This window comes from Pelodiscus sinensis, chromosome 2 (assembly GCF_049634645.1).
Source record: "Pelodiscus sinensis isolate JC-2024 chromosome 2, ASM4963464v1, whole genome shotgun sequence".
Classification (NCBI taxonomy): Eukaryota; Metazoa; Chordata; order Testudines; family Trionychidae; genus Pelodiscus; species Pelodiscus sinensis.
The window spans coordinates 46024126-46037090 of NC_134712.1; positions in this window are offsets into that span (position 1 = coordinate 46024126).

Below are 12965 nucleotides of genomic sequence, written 5' to 3' on the forward strand. Positions count from 1 at the left end.
ACCAGCTCAGTACCAATACTATAATAATGTTGGGCATGGCAAGCTTCCTTAAGGATCTGTTTGGGAGTCCTGTCAGGGCAAATGAAATGATTCAGTCAGTAGCAGTACCAGGGGACTAGACTTTATTATTTCCTTTATCATCCTGTTCTGTAATTCATCAGAAGGTTATTGCTACCTTATATCAGGTATGTGCACACACACACAGAGGATCCGTATTTCTTGCAAAGTAAAGCATCAGAGTGCTCTGCGTCATCTTGCATGATTATGACCTCCTATGTAGTGGCTACTTCAGACTATGAATAGCCCAATGGCTCTGCCTTTGCAGGGCATGGATGTAGATTCCATATCCCCAATTGACCTGCACTCCAGCTGCATAAAACCTGAACTCTCAGGCTCTTTCTGGGTCTAGTGAATTTCACTCATGAGTAATTCTACTGAAGTCACTAGAGAGATGCACATGCCTAAGGCCTACTTGCATGTGTACCGTGTGCAGTAGGTTCTTAGACACTGCGGAGATGGCGACAATATAAGTCAGTAGATTAGATAGTAAAAGGAATGTAGTCATGTGATGACTCACAGCTCCAACTTTAATGTTTCCAATAGAAGTTGCAATAGATTTAGGAGTGAAAATAGCATCAGTATAAACATATTTTTCAATTTTTTGTCATTGCTGGCAAGAGTGCACAAAAATTATAACATACATTTGTTCTTTTTAGTAGAGCATCCCCCAGCTATTGTAATAAAGGTCTTAGTTAAGTTATGTAATTAGATGTTTTTGTCTATGCATGTGTTTCCATTTCTTTGGGTTTTGCCAATAAATACTGCTGGGTTTGATTGCATCAATACAAATACAGATACAAGCCTCATCAAGAACAACAGATGGATTCAGTAGGAGCAAACTGTCCTTTCACATCAGGTGAAATTCACTCCAGTGCCAAGAGCCAGCACAAGGGTTTCACATCCCTTATTTCTCATTTACGCCCTATATTGAAGACTTACAGCCAACACAGGCCTTGTTGCTGGTCTCTGCACAGGAATGATTTTTTCCCTGCATGGTTGTAGTTTCATAAGTGCCCAGTTGTTTTCCCTACATTATTCTAAATGTTGAATATTCCATCAGTCTCATAATCATACATGGTAGTTTATAGAAATACTTTAAGTCTAGTACCCATCCAGCTCCCATATTAGTCAATTTCAAAATTGACACTGATTTCACTGGAAGTACAAACAAGTTCCTTACATGAGACAAACCCAAAGCCAAACTCAGGTGAACAAAGGTAACAACAAATGAAGACACTATAATTCATGTTATGATGCAAAGCAAGATTTTGAATTTGGGACCAGAGCTCCACAGAGAGTCCTGTGTCTGACCCAGGATGCAGAAGCCTGATTTGCAATATAATCCAGCCCAACTATGCTCTGTGTCACCTTACAGCTCCTCTGATCCAAGTAGGAACCAACCAAGTGCTGAACAAGAGCCTAAAACAACTTAGAGATGTCTAATAGTTGCTCTAAATTATACCAGCATGATTGATTCATTCTATCTATACTTATTCCTGCCATTAGCCATGCCTCAAGCCTCTCTTTAATGCTCTGGCATAGGGGAATAGGTAGAATGGCATACAGGCAGTGTCTGGAAAATTCCCTTTTGGACAGAAAACTGACAGCCTAGGCCTTTTTAAAAGTCTAGCTATTGGTTTACTGTTTGTCTCCAGCTCCAAAAGAATCTGAGTATTTCCTCAGATTTCATGCCCAGATGTGGCAGAAGGATCCAGCTGTTTAAAAATAAAGTTCTCAAGGAGCTTTAAAATAAAACAGGGGAGTTCAGAAGTCTCAGAAGGGTAGTCTGTAATTTTAAAAACAACAAGTAGGCCTGCGGATCTCAAGGCATGTCAAAATAATAAGGCGGACATCCACATTATCAAGCCTGTTGTTTTGAAATACGGGGCTTGTTATTTTGAAATAATAACTTCTGCTTGTGAAGAGGAATAATCTTATTTCAAAATAGTTATTTCAGGAGTTATTATTTCAAAACAATTTATGTATGAATAACCTGGTAGTGTAGACACAGCCTTAGGGTATGTCTACACTGCATCCCTAGTTCGAACTAGGGATGCAAATGGAGACAATCGAACTAGTTAATGAAGCGGGGATTTAAATATCCCGCGCTCCATTAACATGATCTCGCCGGCGCGCTAGTTCGAATCACAGCTGATTCGAACCAGGAAGTGCGCGCCGGGACGTGTTAGTTCGGACTAAAGCCCTTAGTCCGAACTAATGTTACTCCTCCAAAAATGAGGAGTAACATTAGTTCGGACTAAGGGCTTTAGTCCGAACTAACACATCCCGGCGCGCACTTCCTGGTTCGAATCAGCTGTGATTCGAACTAGCGCGCCGGCGAGATCGTGTTAATGGAGCGCGGGATATTTAAATCCCCGCTTCATTAACTAGTTTGATTGTCTCCATTTGCATCCCTAGTTCGAACTAGGGATGCAGTGTAGACTTACCCTAAGAGACTAATATATATATATATATATATATATATAGTCATGAGCTTTCTTTACCGACTAATCTCTCAGGGTATGTCTACACTACCCCGCTAGTTCGAACTAGTGGGGTAATGTAGGCATACCGCACTTGCAAATGAAGCCCGGGATTTGAATTTCCCGGGCTTCATTTGCATAAGCGGGGAGCCGCCATTTTTAAAACCCCGCTGGTTCGAACCCCGTGCAGCGCGGCTACACGGGGCTCAAACTAGGTAGTTCGAACTAGGCTTCCTATTCCAAACTACCAGTACACCTATGAGGAAGCCTAGTTCGAACTACCTAGTTCGAGCCCCGTGTAGCCACGCTGCACGGGGTTCGAACCAGCGGGGTTTTAAAAATGGCGGCTCCCCGCTTATGCAAATGAAGCCCGGGAAATTCAAATCCCGGGCTCCATTTGCAAGTGCGGTATGCCTACATTACCCTCCTAGTTCGAACTAGGAGGGTAGTGTAGACATACCCTCACACTCTCTTTCCTATTTTTGTTGTCTGTTGTCTCTCAGGGTATGTCTACACTACCCTCATAGTTTGAATTAGGAGGGTAATGTATGCATACCGCACTTGCAAATGAAGCCCGGGATTTGAATTTCCCGGGCTTCATTTGCATAAGCGGGGAGCCGCCATTTTTAAAACCCCGCTGGTTCGAACCCCTACCTAGTTCGTGCCCCGTATAGCCGCGCTGCACGGGGTTCGAACCAGCGGGGTTTTAAAAATGGCGGCGCCCCGCTTATGCAAATGAAGCCCGGGAAATTCAAATCCCGGGCTTCATTTGCAAGTGCGGTATGCCTACATTACCCCGCTAGTTCAAACTAGCAGGGTAGTGTAGACATACCCTCACTGCTACACAACAACATATCACTATTATTTGCATAGTGTCAACATTGTGTCAGGTGCATTATACACAGAAAAGAAGCCAAGGCACCTGCTTCAAAGAGAATGCAATCAAAAAGGGAAAGCATAAATGTAAGGGGATGGGAGGCCCCAATTATCAGTGCACCTGAATGGTGGAGTAACCATGTCAGGTTAGTTTTCTTTTTTTGTTTAGATCTCTTTCCTTTGCCCCTTCCTCACCTATCACATTTTAATTAGTCAAGTGAATTTAATTTTTTTTTTAAATTGCTGGCTTCTGTTTTTTTCAGTGCTGCCTTCCACATAGACAATGAAAATAGGCTCACCAGTGTCATTTTCTCATTGTCCTGCCTACTTTCACTTTCAGCATTTAGGTGGCACCACATAGTATTATTTTTAAAATAAATTGAATCTACAGACAATTTTAAAAGGAAGCTTGACTAGTAATGTTTGATTTAGTTAACACTTTATATTTATGTAGCCAAAGTTTTACCCCTAAATTGGAGATGCCCCTTTAAAGAAACTGCACACAAGTTTCAGAACACAAACACTTTAATGGGTATCTGGATTTTAAGAAAGCTTTAGATCTGGCCAAATTTTTAGTACAGACCATGATGAGTGGAGACAGCTTTGTGATTCCCTAACCTTGGCAGCAGCTGATTCCTTGTTCAACTCCTGATACAAATTAGAGCAGTCTCAGTACTGCTCTAAACTGTGTAATTTATAATGGTCTAGAGGCCATTTTGTCAACCCAGGATTTTTGGAGCTTAAGTTGCTTGAGAAACTTCCATTTGTACCTTACTATATCTCCAAGAATGTCCTCTACCCTAGGAGATTGCTGGTGGGGGTTGCAGGAGACACAATGTAGAACTATGTATGTCAGCTTTCTGCCCTTCTCTGATGCCAAATTTTCCCATACTTTTGAAAGCTAAGTCCACTTTAAGGAAAATTAAACAAATCATGTGCTGCCTTCTCTACAGTCTCATCATGTGATATTAAAGACCCAATGTTTCCTCCACTCCACTCCACTCCACTCCACTTCTCTTTAACCTAATCCTTCACATCTTCTTCCACTGCAGATAACTGCTACAGATCTTCATGATATACTTTCTATTTGTTCACATGCTTTGATGAATAGTGAAACAACTAAACATCAACATTATTAAAGTACCATAATTGGCACCTAAGTCAACTTCACATTTTGAAGTGAATGGGATAATTTGCTGTTGTTGCAGGCTCTCTGCAAACTGAGGCAGACATCATACTTATTACACTTGTTCTATGTTTTCAAGGTTTTCTTTACAACAATACTTAATCTGCAACTGAAGAACAAGTGAGAAATCTATCTGTGATACCCCCAGGGTTAGGAGGGCTACTCCTCGGAATACACTATCCAATACAAGCTGAACAGAGTGGAGCTGAGGATTTGGCTCATCATAGATAGATAACATTAGAGCTATGTTGATCTGAGTTGATCTAATTGAATCTAATTTAAAGCAGACTCTAAAGATAACCTGATCTAATTTGCATACTTCTAATACACGCATCACTGTAGTATCTGGATGCAAGTTTTGACATTTCTCCCAATATAATCCAGAGCCTTTTTTATCCAGATTTTTGGCTCAGATACATCTATTGTTTTCATCTATTACATGGTGTTCAGAGATATTTCTCACATATGGAGCTCAAAGAATTGCTATTTAATAAGTATTAGCATCCCTCAATCCTCTTAAAGATTCTGAAAAGATTACTATTATCTCAGGCTTTGTATATTTAACTGATCTGAGAACAGTGACAGATCATTGCAAAAAGACCTGCAAAACATACATTGTGTACATTGTGCACAAAATTGCTTGCAATGCCAGATAACAAATGAAGCTAACTCATGTGCAGCTGCCACCCCTTTTGGATCAGAACATGCAGAAAATTACTTTCTTCTTTATGTTCTTAACTTTCTTCTAAAATGGACTGTTTGGGCTAAAACTGCCTCCCAGCAGATCTGGAGACCTGCACTGCTTATGTGAATGGAATTCATATTGAATTTAGAATGTCAGGTCACTGTGATCCTCTGTGCAAATTGAGTCATTATAATATTAGCATGCTACTTAAACAAGTGGGTCCACTAGAGTCTTTTCATCTCAGCGTCCTTCTAAATTACTCCGTTACCTTCTTTCCTCCTGTCCTGACCTCCTTCTCTTTCCATGTAACTTACCCCATCTAACTAGACCAACCAACCCAACAGTAAAAAAATAAAATATCAAGGTACTAACATGATGTTTGCCACCAAGATTTTGTTCATGCTGCTTACGTGTTCTGCCCTTGCCCCCACCTTGTGTCTGTTAGGACAGTATACTCTTCAGGGTAGAAACTGTCTGTTATCCTATGTTTGTACTATAATTAGCACACCTTCTCAGTTGACTCTGGGGCCTTACCATAATAAACACAATCATTATTATTATTATTAGTAGTAGTATTAATAATAACAACAGCAACAAGGAAATGTAACTGACAAAATCCTTGGGAATGAGTTGTATGTCGTCCAGGGCTTATTGTACAATCCCAAGACTTCAGAACTACTTCTTTTTCTGCTACTATTGAAATCTCAAGCTAATCTAGGCAGAGATCATGTTCACTGGTTCAGCAATGAACACATTACCAGTGTTTAACAAATAAAAATAAATAATGATGAATGCACATGTGATTTCATAGGTTTAATAGTATGCAAGAGAAAGGATATATAGATACTGCCACATTCCAAGACCTGAATAGTGCTAAATACATTTTAAAATCTAGATTTAAAACTAACTGTAAAGTTGTAGATCTAAATTTAAAATGAGATTCAAACAGGCCCAGAGATAGGAGGGGTAAAGGGGCATTTGCCCAGGGGCCTGAGCAATTTAAAAGAGCAGCGGAGGGTGGGTGGGGAGGGGGAATCTAACTACCAATGCTGCAACAGTAGTGGTGGCTGGGAGCCCTGGGCCCTTTTAAATCACCCAAGCAGACTGCAGGGCTTCTAGGCTCATGTGGGGTGGTACCGTGACAGTGAAGGCTGCTGGGTGGGCATGTGGAAATCCTAGCTGAGCTAGAAGAGCATGCCCAGCAATGCAGACAGCAGCTCACCAGACACCAAAGGTACAGCACCAGCGTTCCTTCTAACCTTTTCCGTTCATGTGAAGAATAAATGTTATGTGAACCAAGACATATACATCTGTGCACCACTAATATAAACACATGCTGCTGGCTGTGGGCACAGTCGGTGCTCTGCTGATCTTGACTCTCTCCTGGGTGGTCACCCAAGCACTCAGCTGTCAGGGAACACTGCGCAGTACCACCCACATACAAGACAGACTGTGTCCATGTGGGCACAACTTGTGTGTCCATGAGGGCCCATTGACTGTTCTGTCCTGGAGCCAGGTCAGTGGGCCTGGATTCAAGATTAAAACTCCTTTGAGCTTTCTGATAGATCACCATTTAACGTTAACTATTATTTTGTGCCTTTTCCTAACAAACTCTTTGGCAAATGGTCTCCTTTGCTTACCTTAGCAAAAACATCTTCTAGAGTATTACCTGTGTCCTTTTTTGGAATAACACCATGTAGCAATTCTTTAATCCCCTTTCTACTGCAGTACTTTAGCAGGTGGGGTGCAGGAGCAGGCTGAAGGTGGGAGGTCTGGTCAGGAGGTCGGGTGCAGGAGCAGGAGGAGGGTGGGGGTTCTGACTGGGAGGTAGGGTTCAGGAGCCGCCTGGGGGCGGGGTCTGGCTGGGATTCTGGCTAATGGGACCTGTAGGGGAAGCCTCAGGGTGGACAGTTTCTTGCGCTGCTGTTTTCCCAGCTGACCGGAGGGGGAGTGGCAGCACATGTAGCCGCTTTCTTCCCTCACAAGCCAGATCCAGTCTGCGAGGCTTCAAGCTCACCCCACTACAGAGGGAAGCCAATTTTGTAGGGATGGGGGTGAGCCTGCAGCCCACCTGCAAAATGGTCGTGGATCACTAGTGGTCTGCAGACCTTACTTTAAGAACCGCTGCTCTAAAAGGATTAATATACAACAGTCTACTACTTTAAATGGAGTAATCCAAACAATTCACAATACTGGGTTAGTTTTAATTAAAGAATAAAACACGTTTATTTAACTACAGATACATCATAAATAAGTATAAGGCATTGAATTTAGAAATGGTTACAAGAGAAATAAAGATAAAAATATTTCTAAACTTAACAAACTAGAGTTGGTTCAAGGTGAAGTAATTTACCACAGGTTCCCAGTATCAGTGCTGACCAAGTTTTAGGCCAGGAAAGTTCCCAAGTCCACAGGCTGTTTCTTTTGGCCTCTTAGGTAGAAAAGAGTGAGATGTGTGTGTGTGTTGGGGAGGGGTGGTGGTGAGAGAGAATTTGGGGTGGTTTTGCCCCTCACTTTTACATTTCAGTTAACCTTTGAAATACATTTTCCCAAGGGTCATAACTAACTAAAAGTTCATTCAAACAGTAAACAAACACTTCTTTTTTATTACTATTTGTATATGTATACTATTCCTTTGGACTCAGCTAGGTCAATTAGATGGTGTCTGATAGTGAAAGAGAATGCAGATTTGTTGCCATCTCACTTTGCTAAAATGTAGATTTTCCTAGTCACCCGTCTTCCCTTTCTGAGGACCATGTTTACCAATTATATATACATTGAGGTAAGCACACATTGCTTTGTTTAGGACCTTCTTGATCAGTCCTGCTTAATCAGGGCTACATGGATTTAAACATGTGCTATCAACATCAGAGGGAACTCATAACTTTATATGATGCTGCTATACACATTTCATCATGCTATTACTGATCAGTGAATTAGTTTTCAAATGATACCTCACAAGACATATTTTGTACAACTATTATTGCAATTATGTGTAGGATGTCAATACAGGGGTGCCTTACCATACAAGCATCTTAAACAATCTTTTCTCTGCACTCCATTGTTATATGAAGAAAAGTTTACAGTGCAAAAATAGAACATGATTTCACTAATCTAATTAAGGAAGAATCAACTGTCCTTAATGAAAAACAAACACAAGACAAAGTATCACTTATGTTTAATCTTTTCATAAATAAACTCCATTGTATGGGATTTGACTTTGTAACAAACAAAACATTGGTTATTGTACTTCTAATAGCCTAGACAGATTTAACATCAGAGATGGAACATCACTTTGTTGACAGAGTATCTATCTGTCAACACTTCCTTTTTATTACTATTTGTATATGTATACTATTCCTTTGCACTCAGCTAGGTCAATTAGATATAATCATTTACCCATGGTCTACACTAAGGGATAAATTCAAATTAAGATATGAAACTTCAGCTACATTAATTGTGTAGCTTAAGTTGAAGTATCTTAACTTGAATTTTGGCACTGTCCACACTGTGGGAAGTTGAAGGGAGCACACTCTCCCTTTGACTTCCCTTACTCCTTGTAGAATCAGGACTACTGGTATCGATGGGGGTGGCCTCTCAGTTTGAATTAGCGTGTCTTCACTAGATCTGCTCATTCAAACCCCAGAAGATCAACTGCGGCTGCTTCAATTTTAACTGTAATGTAGACATAGCTGTTACAAAAATAGGTACAGATTATTAAGGTAGCAACAGTCACACATTAGATTATACATCTTATTTCTCGCTCCAAACTATAGTCCTGTTAATTTCTCAGTGACCAACACTTTCTGGATTTTTCCTAACCATGAATTAGCTTAAAGTTCTCTTACACTTCCCAATCACCTGCTCTCCCAAATCATCTCTCTCTCTAGGTCGCCTACTCCTGTGCTTTAGTTACCCTAAGTCTTTTCTGAAGCAAAGTAACCAAGCCTTTCCTGCAGCTTGTTGGTTTCTGTCTCAGTCCCATTCTCATTTCCAGGTGGCCCATCAGCCCAGGCTTTCTGGATTTCCTGTCCTCTCTTCATGCTATAATCCAGAGTAGGCCTTCTCAAGAACAGAGATAGCTCCACAGCAGGAATCAAGTCATATCTCTGAATTCTCTCCAAGTTCCATTATTGTCTTCTTACTTTAAGAAATCTTCCCCCACCACTAGTGGATAATCCCTATAGCCCCTTTGTCTCAGTGTTCTCCCTCTATCGCAAACTTTTTTTTTAGAACCCTCAATTAACACCAACTTGGACTTTTTTCTTACAACACTCTTGGCTCTAGTTCTCATCAAAACTTCCCAGCTTCTTTACCTCATCATTACTAGAAGTGTGTTTGAAGCTGGGAAGGGATTTTTAAAATGTAAAGGGAAAAATGAGCCACAAACACCGGCTGGCTTCTAAAATCCCAAAAAGTCTGGGGCTTCTTTATCAGTCAGGAAAAGCAAATATATTCACTCTTCACAAGTGCTAATCTTGCTTTCACTTCCATTATACCCAGGTTTAGACATTCCAAAGAAAGGCAAACAAACCCTTTAAAATTATAGGTCTTAAATACTGCACCTTATTCTTTTCTCCTTTATGTCAGTGTAAATCAGGAATAACTGATAAGATTGGTGGAATTACATTGGTGTAAAACTAGAGCAAGGACGTTCCAAACCCAATGGAACTACTCTGATATAACACCAGGGTAAGCGAGGGCTCTGGTGGATTATGGATCCAGTCTGATCATCTGTCTTCTCAGCAAATCATAAAACCCCATCTGCCTTCTTAAAATGCTCCTGCCATGTACTCCTGACTCGTTGCTCTGACAGTGCTACCACCTGCTCTCCATCCTGCACACTGACCCCAACATTTATCCTTGGATCATCATTGTCTATTTGCCCCTTCCAAATTCAGGGCCTGAATCCACTAGATTAATCCAAGGCTGAGTAAGAGCACAATCAAATCAATGGTGTTGCTCTGAATTAAACTGGACCACCCTGGTTTTACAATGATCTAATACGAATCTGCCCAAAAAAGTGACACGGGGTATAAATCAGTGCAGAATTTGGCTCCTGCATAGACAAAGACTGGAAAAATAAAGGATAGTGGAAAGTCAGCCTATCTTAGTGAAGTGGAAAGAATGAATTCTGGGGGAGGGAAAGAAAGAATGGAGCGGCAAAATTGCCCCCAAAATCCTCCTGTTATACAAAGAGAAACATTCAATACACTGAAGAGAATAGGTACAGAGCCCCCACCCCAAAGTTTCATAGCTACACAGATTTTTTTTTCTCATTACATGAAAACAACTAACCTCAGGCTGCAATCTAACCTTCACTCATATTCTTTCTGCCTGAGAGACACAATCGAATGAAACGAGCAGTTGAACATTTTCCCACTGGCTGCACTAGGGTAATATAAGGACAAGCTCTTTGATTGTCTTAAATATTAGTGAAGAGGTTGCTAATGAGCAATGTGGAGTGAACATATTTCTCATCTTGTTAAAAGGGACTTCCTTCAGTTTAGACCAAATTTAGGTCAATCCATCATGCACAAACGTTTTCACTTTTATTACCGAGAGCTGATAAACTCAGTCAGGATACAGAGGCTATAGTAAATATTATTTGTCTTAAAGAAAGAATTTGTACACCACTTTAGGCTTCATCTTGATTCCATTTGATGCTCTTGGCATTTTCTGGTTTAGAAGAATGCCGATGATTTGACACACGAGTTGTTTCTTCGCATTTTTTAAAGTGTCAAAATACAGCAAAAAGTACTGTGCACCATAGATCTGCTGGGCATGGAAGCTCGGCGTAGCTGGCTGTGCAGAGGCCTTCTATAGACATCTGAATTGTTATTTTTATTGGCATGTCAGCCTTTGCAACAGAAAATATATTGACCTGGTGCAATGATGGATTCATCCTTTCTGTTGACCAGCATTGAGACATCAAATTTAAATCTCTTGCTACTTCACACCCCTCATCTCACAGCATTTCATTGTTCAGATCTACCAACGCAATTTAGATTTTAATTTATCTAAACAATGGAGCTGATTCAAATTTTACCTACACGTGTTTTACAGCTTCTGGGTTAGATTCTGGCCCCATTTAATGAAGTCAGTGGCAAAACTGCTATTAACTTTAATGTGGCCAGGAATTCATCTTCTGTATGTCAACTCCTGATTTACACTTGGGTTACTGATATCAAACTCAATAACTATGAGTTTTGTGGGGTGTAATGCACATTTTACAGGATGGCGCTGTTTGGGTAATATAATAAATAATAAAAACACTGAACTATAGCATATTCAATATACGTCTGCATGAAATATCTACATTTCCTATTTGCAAACATCATTGCTAAGAATGATTCAATTTAATCGTAAATTAAAATGCTTTATAGTAATTGACGTGTGCCACTATGCAATGTCTTGCAATGCAAACACTATTGTCAGGTAAACTATCTGATCTAATATGGGGAAGATCCTTGCCTTCTTTTTGTGGATGGCAGTGCAATGTCTACTGTACCTTTTTGAGATGGAAACCCAGTGCCAGCCTGAAATAAACACCACTGCTGTTAAACATGGGACACAGAGAGAATTTTTCTATAATTTTAACTCATACAAAGGGTTCTCTGCTGCCAGGATAATTTAGTGACTGATCCTGCACCACTGATGTCAATCAGCATTTCCCTTTAAACTTCAGTGAAGGCAAGACATTAGTTCTGTTCTTGTACTTTTGCTGCCATCTACAGACCAATATGGGAAAATAATATGTGTGGGGATACAACATTTTATAATCTCTCTTTCTTTTCCCCTGCACAACCACTTTGGTACCTGCCATCAGACTCTGGGCTATATCCTATATGATTCTATTACATATTAAATTGCACAGATGAATGACACTTGAAACAGAGTGATCCTTTAAAACTTGTTCTAAGACAAACAATTCTCACATGTACAAGTATTTTATGTAATATTGTTGTAGCTGCACTGGTCCTAGGCTATTAGAGGGAAAAGGCAGATGTCCCTTTCATTGGGACAACCATCTTTCATTGGAACAACTTCTGCTGGTGTGAGAGACAAGCTTTAGATCTTACACAGTGCTCTTCTTCAGGTCTGGAAAATGTACTGAGTGTCACAACTAAATACAAGGCACAATGGATTGATTAGCATTAGTAGTTAACAGTTATTTCAAGAGTCATACAAGGAAAGCCAAATAAGATTTGGTGGAAGGGCATTTGTAGATTTTAATCCTCACTTTTTGATGCATGGACAGGGCGGCTGACAGACTTTCTAGGCTGGGCAAGGTGTGTGGGGCTGTCTCTGAACCCTTGGAAGGGGCGAGACCTCAGATGGAAGGGGCAGGGACTCCAACAGCCAGCTCTACAGCCCCACCCATTTCATGGGGCTCCAGCAGCAATTTGAAGGACCTGAGATTCCAGCTGCTGACATTGTTGCTGTAGCAGTGGCCAGGCACCCCGGTCGCTTTTTAATTGCCAGGCCTCAGGGCAGCTTCCCCCTTTACTTCCCCCTGGTGGTAGGGTTGCCAAATGGTTTCAACAAATACCGGACACACTTGACATGACATCACAATCTACATTACATCTTATTCAGAAAATACTGGACACTTATATTTTCTCATTTATATTTTCTCAATGTGTTTCCCGAACAGAAAGCTCAAATACAGAAC